Source organism: Lolium rigidum, chromosome 3 (assembly GCF_022539505.1).
Source record: "Lolium rigidum isolate FL_2022 chromosome 3, APGP_CSIRO_Lrig_0.1, whole genome shotgun sequence".
NCBI lineage: Eukaryota > Viridiplantae > Streptophyta > Magnoliopsida > Poales > Poaceae > Lolium > Lolium rigidum.
In genome coordinates this window covers 263,629,143-263,638,626 of record NC_061510.1, presented here as the reverse complement: position 1 = coordinate 263,638,626, position 9,484 = coordinate 263,629,143, and positions in this window count along the sequence as shown.

The following is a 9,484-nucleotide window of genomic DNA, read 5'->3' as shown; positions in this document are numbered from 1 at the left end:
CGCCACAACATTCAACATCCATATTTAAGTAACCTTAGAGCATAATAGATCTTTGCAAAATAAACCGAGAACTAACATAGCATACACACTGTCCACATTACGCTATGAAAGGAGGAATAGATCACATCAATACTATCATAGTAATAATTAACTCCACAACCTACAAGAGATTATGATCATAGCCTACGACAAGAACCACACGGTGCACACACTCGGCACCATTACACCATGCAGGAGGAATAGACTACTTTAATAACATCACATGAGTAGCACGTAGACTAGTAGCGATACAAAGCTCATCATATGGATCTCAATCATGCAAGCAATTCATGAGATCATTGTATTGGAGTACAGAGAGAGAGATTAACCACATAGCTACGGTAGAGCCCTCAGCCTCGAGGGAGAACTACTCCCTCCTCATCATGAGAGCAGCAGCGTTGACGGAGATGGCGGTGAAGATGGCGGTGGTGTCGATGGAGAAGCCTTCCGGGGCACTTCCCCGTCCCGGCGGCGTGCCGGAACAGAGACTCTTGTCCCCCAGATCTTGGCTTCGCGATGTCGGCGGCTCTGGAAGGTTTCTCGTACCGTGGATTTTTCGTATCGAGGTTTTAGGTCAGGGAGGCTTAAATAGGCGAAGAGGCGGAGTCGGAAGGGTTCTGGGGGGCCCACACAGTATCCTGGCGCGCCCCCCCTCTGGCCGCGCCGCCATGTTGTGTGGGCCCCTGGACCTCCCCTCTGGTCCCTCTTCGGTGTTCTGGAAGCTTCGTGGAATTATAAGATGTTGGGCGTTGATTTCGTCCAATTCCGAGAATATTTCCTTGCTAGGACTTCTGAAACCAAAAACAGCAGAAAACAGGAACTGACACTTCGGCATCTCGTCAATAGGTTAGTTCCGGAAAATGCATCAAAACATCATAAAGTGTGAAGAAAACATGTAGGTATTGTCATAAAACAAGCATGGAACATAAGAAATTATAGATACGTTTGAGACGTATCAATAGTGATCATTGTAATCGATATTCAACGTGATGATGATCTAATGTGTAACTCGGCCTTGAACATAGGTACTAGTACGGTCTTACAATTTATTGTTATTATATTTGGTCCTTAGCCAAATTCAATATCTCATTCCTGCGGTAAAACTTCCCGCCCAGTAAATACAAATGTTTCACACGCTTCCAAATTCCTATTCTACCCTCGTAAAGATGACATCAATGTCCATGTATAAGTCGGTTGGTGGGGGGTCTGTCCGTCATTTTCTCGATCACCACCTCCCTAGCCCCGGAAACTCCTCGAAAATCCAAAATTGAAAATCTCTGTCAAGCGCTACAATCTCCCGCCAATAAATTCCGAAATATTCGCTACGCGTTTTTGGATTTAAGTTTTTTTTAGGAGATAGTACATGGGAACTGATTTCGGTTGTGATTATGACTTGATGTGACTGTAGGCCTTGGATTCTTGAACAGAGGCACTACGCCGGTCTACCATTTTTCTAGTAATAATATTGATTCTACTCTAGAAAAGTAAAAAGTTCAAAATCTCAGTCGAGAGGCAAAACCCCCCGCAAAATGAATCCGAAATATTTCAGACGCGTTTTTGAATTGAACTTTGGAGAACTTGGGTGTAAATGATTTTATGATGATGGCTTGATGTGACCCCTGGCCTTTTTTTGCTGAACAGGGCTACAAAGTAGCATGGTCTACCCCTGGCCTTTATATTACATTCACGAGTATATTACTTGCACCATAGCCGTATTCAAAATCAATTTTCAGTCAAGCTGCAAAATCTCCTACCAATCCTGAAATATTTCGGAAGGGCTTTTCAAAATGGATTTTCAAGATACATCATGATTATGATCGTGGTGACCGATTTTCAACGTGATGATGACTTGATGTGACATTTGGCCGTACTAGTACGGTCTCATATTTTTGTATTACTTGGACTGTGGCCAAATTTGAAATCTCATTCCAGCGGCAAAACTTCCCGCCCGAAAAATACAAATATTTCACACGCTTCTAACTTCCCATTCTACCCTCGTAAAGATGACAACAATCTCCATGTATAAGTCGGTTGGTGGGGGTCTACCCGTCATTTTTTTCGATCACCACCTCCCTAGCTCCGGAAACTCCCCGAAAAAAAATTCATTTCCCTCAGTCTCTCCTCTGTGACCACCCACCGGAACTTCCCAAGTCCCTCTCTCTCCCACCTCCCCGACCACCGCACTGGAACATCCTCGCCGGACTTCCCTGGCCTACCCGAGGAATCGCGATCCTCGTCATCCGGCTGTCTGCCGGAGCCGCTTCATCGACGATGTCATCAACCGGACCGGATCATCCCCGCCGAACCTCTAAACCATATACTCATCCAGTAGTCTACCACAGTCGCTGCAGCTGCACTATCGTCCACCCCACCGGAGCCGCTTCGCCGGATTCGTCGTCCACAGGATCGGATGTTGCTCACCGACACCGATGTGCATAACCAGATCTGCTTCACCGGCGCCGTGCATGATCTAAACTCTTCTACTGTCACTTTTCTATTGCTTGCCTGCAAGTTCTTGTTTAATCTTGGGGGAACCTATTTGTGCTAACGACGCGCCGTTACGTTTTTGCAGATGAGATGAGTAACATGAAGTGTAATGGCTATCTCTCCAACCCCAAGTAGCACATGTAGTTTACGGACTTCATCACCGGATCTATCAACCTCAGGAAGATTGACTCCCACAAAGTGCTTCTCCTAATGTAAGTCCCTTCACTCCCTTGTTTAGCGCCATGTTCTGGGTTTAGATGCTTGTTTGTCTGAAGCTCTTTTAGTTCATTCCTAGCTATGACAGTAACACCTTGCTATTTTCTAGTTCATTTCTAACTTTAAGCGATTAAACATTTTGGTTTGCATTCCCTGCTCTATAGATGTAGCCATCATAACTTCTATCTTGCTCAGTCGTTGTTACAAAAATTATAGGCTGCTACTATTTTGTTCATGACAATCTTGTTCTCCCTGAACATGTTGGTTCGCATTCCCTGTATTACAGGTGATGCCGTTGTTATTTCTATCTACTTCGTCGAAAGCTAACAAAGTAACTGCCTGCTTTAGTTCTTGCATGCTATCGATCTGACATCCTACAATACAAATTTATTTGAACTCGTCACAGTAGCTACTTCGATCATAATTTTGTCTGCCATCTGATTCTTCAAAAGCTGCAATATTAAGTAACTGCCTGCTATTAGTTCCTGCATGCTATCACTCTGCCATCCTGCAGTACAAATTTATTTGAACTCGTCACAGTAGCTACTTCGATCATAATTTTGTCTGCCATCTGATTCTTCAAAAGCTGCAATATTAACTTGTTTCTCTTACTTGGCATGGCGCTCACATATGGAATGCTGAACATATTGGTGTGCATTCCCCCTTCTACAAGTTCACATGTGATCCCACTATATTCCGTTTCTGGTCCATCCTAAGCCGTAGCATTAACTATCCTCTATGTGTTTCTCATTACAACTTTATATCCCGAAACAAATTGATTTGCAGTCCCTTATCTACAAGTTTATGAGTGATGCCATTATAACTCCTATATGTTTTATTCCTAGCTATTATAGAAGTTTATATCTCGAAACATCTTGATTTGCATCCCCTTCACTATAAGTTCAGGAGTATTATTTAGTTCACGGCCAATTTGAAGTAATTGCACTTGGCACATGTTGGTTCACATTCCCTCCTCTTTAGCTTTTGCCATCGTAACTTCTATTTTTGGTTTACATTCCCTCGTCTGTAGATGTGGCCATCATAACTTCATCTTGCTCGGTCGTTGTTACAAAATTTATAGCCTTGCTACTATGTTGTTCATGCCAATTTTGTACTCCCGAACATGTTGGGTTGCATTCCCGCACTACGAGGTGATACCATTGTTAATTCTATCTAGTTCGTCGTAAGCTAACGAAGTAAGGACTTAGTTGGCACACTATCACTCTGCTATCTGGCCTGTAGTACAAATAAACTGTTCAGACTACTAGATAATAAATTTGTGTGCCATCTTGTTCTTCAAAAGCTGCAATACTGACTTATTACTCTTAGTGTGGTGCTCACATAGGCCTGCCAGTGTGTATATATGCATGAACACACATTCTAGGGAGATTCATGCCACATAGCTCACTATTTTTGGTGTTCAATGCATGAATACCACCAGGATGGAGGGAGTACATAATTCTGTTTATTATGCTGGAACTCGTATGTATGACTGATCCTGTCTTCTTGCAGAGTAAAAAATAACTCCGTTCAGAAATAAGGACAACATTGGACAACTTCAAGTGCAGCAACCAGGTGAGCTGCATGGGACTCGCCAGTAGTAAGTCTGCTGTTTCATTCTAACGTGCTCTGTTATAATGGCTGTTGGTATGCGGCATGCACTCTTTGTTTGCTTATTGGTAGGCTATATTAGCCCCATACCGGTAGACTATCTGTGCGCATTACAATGATCTTGTTATAATGACGAAATGATGAGTTCCAAATTCTTTGGCAAACGACATTGTAGTGTCTTTGCATTTCCATTGTTGTTGTCTTAACTTGTAATGTCTTTGTTTCAGATATAGGTGGTGCACGTACAACTTAAAGGATTGTTGAATCGCTTCATTGTATTGCTAGTTTTAATTGCCATTCAATTTCTGTGGGTTCTGTAATATTTTTTCAAAGCCTTGCAGCTGATGTAATATTTTTTCAAAGCCTTGTAGCTGATGTAATATTTAGTTAGTTTCTATGTTTCTTTTGCCTTGTGGTAAGAGAGGCTATCCGACTGAAATTATGTGCGACGTATCTTTCTATGTGCTGCGCAATCTAAATCACAAATTCCCATCCCTTCAACGGCCCAATTAAGCAAAATCGCATGGCCCGGCCGAACAAGTAAAAACAGTTTTAACTTACGTCGAACCACCAATTAAACGGGCCATCCCATAGGCTTAGTAGGCCAGCCCAATTGTGTTTGAAGTGGACCCCACCTACTAACCGGGCCGGCCCACTAACAGATAAGTGGGGCCCGCGTCCTTATTGGGCCAGCCCACTTGGTTACAGGTGGACCCCACTCACTAACTGGGCCGGCCTGGTAACAGAACAGTGGGCCCCACTTTTTGGTTTGGGCCGACCCAATTAATTCAAGTGGACCCACACACTAACTGGGCCGGCCCCATAACTGCAAAGTGGGACCCACAGGCTTATTGGGCCGGCCCACTAACCGATTGGGCCAGCCCACTTGCTCTATTGTGGACCCCACTTACTAAATGGGCCAGCCCCATAACAAGAAAGTGGGACCCACATTCGTAACGGGCTGGCCCACTAACTTATTGGGCCAGCCCACTTGCTCTATGGTGGACCCCACATACTAAATGGGCCGGCCCCATAACAGGAATGTGGGACCCGCATTCTTTATGGGCCAGCCCATTAACTTATTGGGCCAGTCCACTTGTTGCATGGTGGACCCCACTTTCTAAATAGGCCGGACCCATAAAAGGAAAGTGGGTCCCACATTCTTAATGGGCCGGCCCACTAAGTTATTGGGCTAGCCCACTTGCTTCATGGTGGACCCCACTTGCTAACTGGGCCAGCCCTATAACAGGAAAGTGGGACCCGCATTCTTTATGGGCCGGCCCATTAACTTATTTGGCTAGCCCACTTGTTGCATGGTGGACCCCACTTACTTAATGGGTCGGCCCTATAACAGGAATGTGGGACCCAATGCTTAATGAGCCGGCCCGCTGACTTATTGGGCCAGCCCATTTGCTTCATTGTGGGCCCCACTTCCAAATGGGCCGGCCCGATTACAGGAAAGTGGGCCCCACTTTCTTAATGGGCCGGCCCAATTACAGGAAAGTGGGCCCCACTTGCTTAGTGGGTCGGCCCATTTAAGTTTTGACCAGTCAACCTTAGAGGTTAGGCCCGGCCCACGTACCCAGTGGACCAACCCAGCTATATAGTTGACCGGTCAAACTAAGCCAGCTGGCCCGACCCGCAAACTAAATGGGCCGGCCCGCTTAAGGCGTGGCAGGCCTCGTGTGGGCCTACCATCTACCACGGGGTTTCAGCCGGTTAATGGCGTTAACTGGCAGTTAACGGCGTCTGCCACGTGTCAGTTTGCATGACGTCAGCAGTCAACGGGCTCCCGAAAACACTTCTACAACGGTCCGATTTTCCGTGGCGGAAGGGCGCCCGAATGCGACGGACCGAAAAAACATGGTAGGCCTTTGCTTGACGCAGTTTCGACTACAGAACCCATATCGTCGGGTTAGGCCCATAGGCGACGAAAAATGCCCATAGTGGACGATTTTGGGACGTTGTGTATCCGAACTTTTCTTGTAGTGTCATCCAAATCATGAGCTATGGTCCAATCGGTCAAAAGCTGTAGCCATGGCTAAGTTTGAGCATCGAGCTGAGAAGGTGTATTATTACTTTGAAAAATATCATGCCCATCTCTCCATGGTGTAGAAAACTATGTTTCCATTGGATCAGGTACCCGAGACTTTATCTGCTTTATTCAATCGGTTCAAGACTCTGGAAAGAGTTTGATTATTGGTGCGGAAGGAACTTCTTGCTGGAGCCGAACTTGCGCTTGCTTCAATCTTAGCATGCCACCCAACCATAAATTTGGAGGCCATAGCAAATGCTAACAAAAGATTATATCAGTATTATTATGTAGCCAGACATCCTGCATATGTTATTATTCCCGGGATGGAGACAGGTGTCGAAAGAGATTTGAAGGCCCGAGAAGACCAAGAAGCCTTGCCATGATGTTTTGTATAGTTTTTTTATAATCACCTTGCGTTGCAAGGAGTAATCTTGTATGTATTTGATGTGTTTTTAAACATCATTTATTTTTTAACTTATTAGTTCATTTGAAAAATATTGTCGAGGGCAACTGAGTGATCAAGTCAGTTTGCTCACTCGACAACTCTGTTGTAATTGCATTATTTGCAGAGTCGATTCGTAAGTTCCGTAAGAGCGACACCCTTCGAGTAAACGAGGGACTAAGGCACTTTATTTATTTGGCTTCGTAACACGATGAACCGGTATGAGCCTTTTTGTAAGTAATATTGTTTCCATCGACTGCAGCACTCGCGAATTTTCTTGAGGCTTGGATGGTTTGTAAGGTATCGATAATCATAGCTCCCGATGGGAGTATTAATTAATTATCGACACCGTAGTAATTTTTTGCAGCCCCCGAATATTATCAAGTTAGTTGTGCAATATGCAGCTTTAGCCGAAGGTCCCGATGGGAGTAGCATTCAATAAAAAAGGACCCGAATATTCATTCGAGGGGCAAAATATTAATAATAGGGATCCCATAATAATAATGATGAAAGATGAACCAGTAACTTTATTCATAATATGCGACGGGCTGAGAAGCCTTCATGTATCGAAAAAGGTCGAATTCTATGCATAGAATCGTCGCAAGTGTGCAACATTCCATGGATTTCCAACATCTTTGCATGAAGCAGGGTTCTTGAGACGATAAGCTCCTCCTGTTATTAGTTCAGTAATGATGAACGGTCCTTCCCAAGGAGATTCAAGTTTCAAAGTTCTTTCTTGCTTCAGTCGTAATACCATGTCACCAACGCTGAAGCTTCGATTGCGAACTCGTCGACTGTGGTAATTTTGTATCGCATGTTGATATACTGCCGTTCTAGCTAAGGCAATGTCTCGAGCTTCATCAAGGAGATCCACAACATCTTGTAGTGCATGGATGGAAGTTTTCTCTGTATATGCGGCCACCCGAGGAGCTTCAAAACAAACATTGGCTGGTAAAACTGCTTTGGCTCCGTAAACAAGGAAAAACGGAGTATATTGGGTCGACCTATTTGGAGTAGTCCGTAGGCTCCAGAGAACGGATGGTAATTCTTCGACCCAAGCTCCAGCTGCGCCTGTGAGGCGTTTTTTTATGCCGTCACATATTAATCCATTGATCCTTTCTACTTGACCATTGGTTTGAGGATGTGCAACTGAAGCGAATATGAGTTTGATACCACTGTCATCACAGAATTTATGGAATTCCTTGGAATCAAAATTAGTTCCATTGCCTGTAATGATGCTATGAGGCATACCGAAGCGACAAGTTATTCCCTTGAAGATTTTTGACAGCAGTTTTAGCTATTTGATCTCTGACTGGTACGGCTTCAATCCATTTAGTGAACTTATCTACTGCAACCAATAAATGCGTGTGCCAACCAGGTGATGATCTCGGCAGTGGACCAACTTGATCGAGTCCCCATTGCGCAAAGGGTCAGGCCAAAGGTTTTGTCATTAGATCCGTTCAGGTGCGTGCGGCTTTGGTGCAAAACGTTGACAAGGGTCGCACTTCCACACCAAATCTCGAGCGTCAGATGCTGTCGTTGGCAAATCAAACCCCGCTGTGAAAGCTTTGGCTACAAGAGCCCTACTACTTTCATGATGACCACAAGTTCCTTCATGTATTTCTTGCAATAGATCATTTCCATCGGTAATGGCGATACACCTTTAAAAGATGCCAGACATGCCGCGCTTGTAAAGTTCACCATCCACTATAGTAAAGGCCTTAGACCTGCGCACGATACGCTTGGCTTCCATCCGATCATCTGGTAATCTTTGCACCATCAAATATGCTAGAAAAGGCTCAGTCCAAAGAGGTTCGATGAGAAGGACTTGCTTTGTATATTGAAGTGTGGGATCTGGAGCACAGTTTCCGGGCCGGTAGACAGCACGCGCCGACGCGTGGACGCAATTTATTCTCTGTCCCCCTGACATGCACTTGCCAGTGTCTTCAACCGTTTGACACGAGCAGTGAAGCTTTTATGGAGCCCAGCGGAGAGGGGCTCCATTTCTCGAGCGGTAGCGAGGTGACATGCACCTTTTGCATGTCACCGTGTGACATGCGGCCTAAATCCAAATTTAAACATTGCTAAAAAATCTGAAAAAAATCATGCACGTTCACATCACATATTAAGATAACCCCTAAAAATTTCAGATCAAAATTCGAAACATACATCGAGAAAAAAAAGAGAAACTCAGATGTGAATAGTCTACAGAGAAACTCAGATTTGAATTCGGGAACTATTCATGACAGATTTGTTCGCAATGTTTAAATTTGAATTTAAACCGCATGTCACACGGTGACATGCAATAGGTGCATGCCACGTGATCTGCGGTGACGCTGGGGCTAAAAGAAGACCTTTTTTTCTCCATCAAGTCAATGAAAAATACCCCTTTTTTCACCTTGCGCGACATGAGGAGCAGTTCGACCGGGGGGAGTACTGTTATCGGGTCTGGTCGTCGCCCTCCTCCTCCCCACCTCATTTCCTCCACTGTTTCACATATTTTATCTTCTATTTATGCGGTGCCGTGGAGGTGGGGGTCTGGTCGTCACCCTCCTCCCCCCACCTCATTTCCTCCACTGTCTCGCAACTCCTTGATCTACTACTCCTATCCATATACATGCCACTCAAATGGATGTATTTGTAGATACATCCAT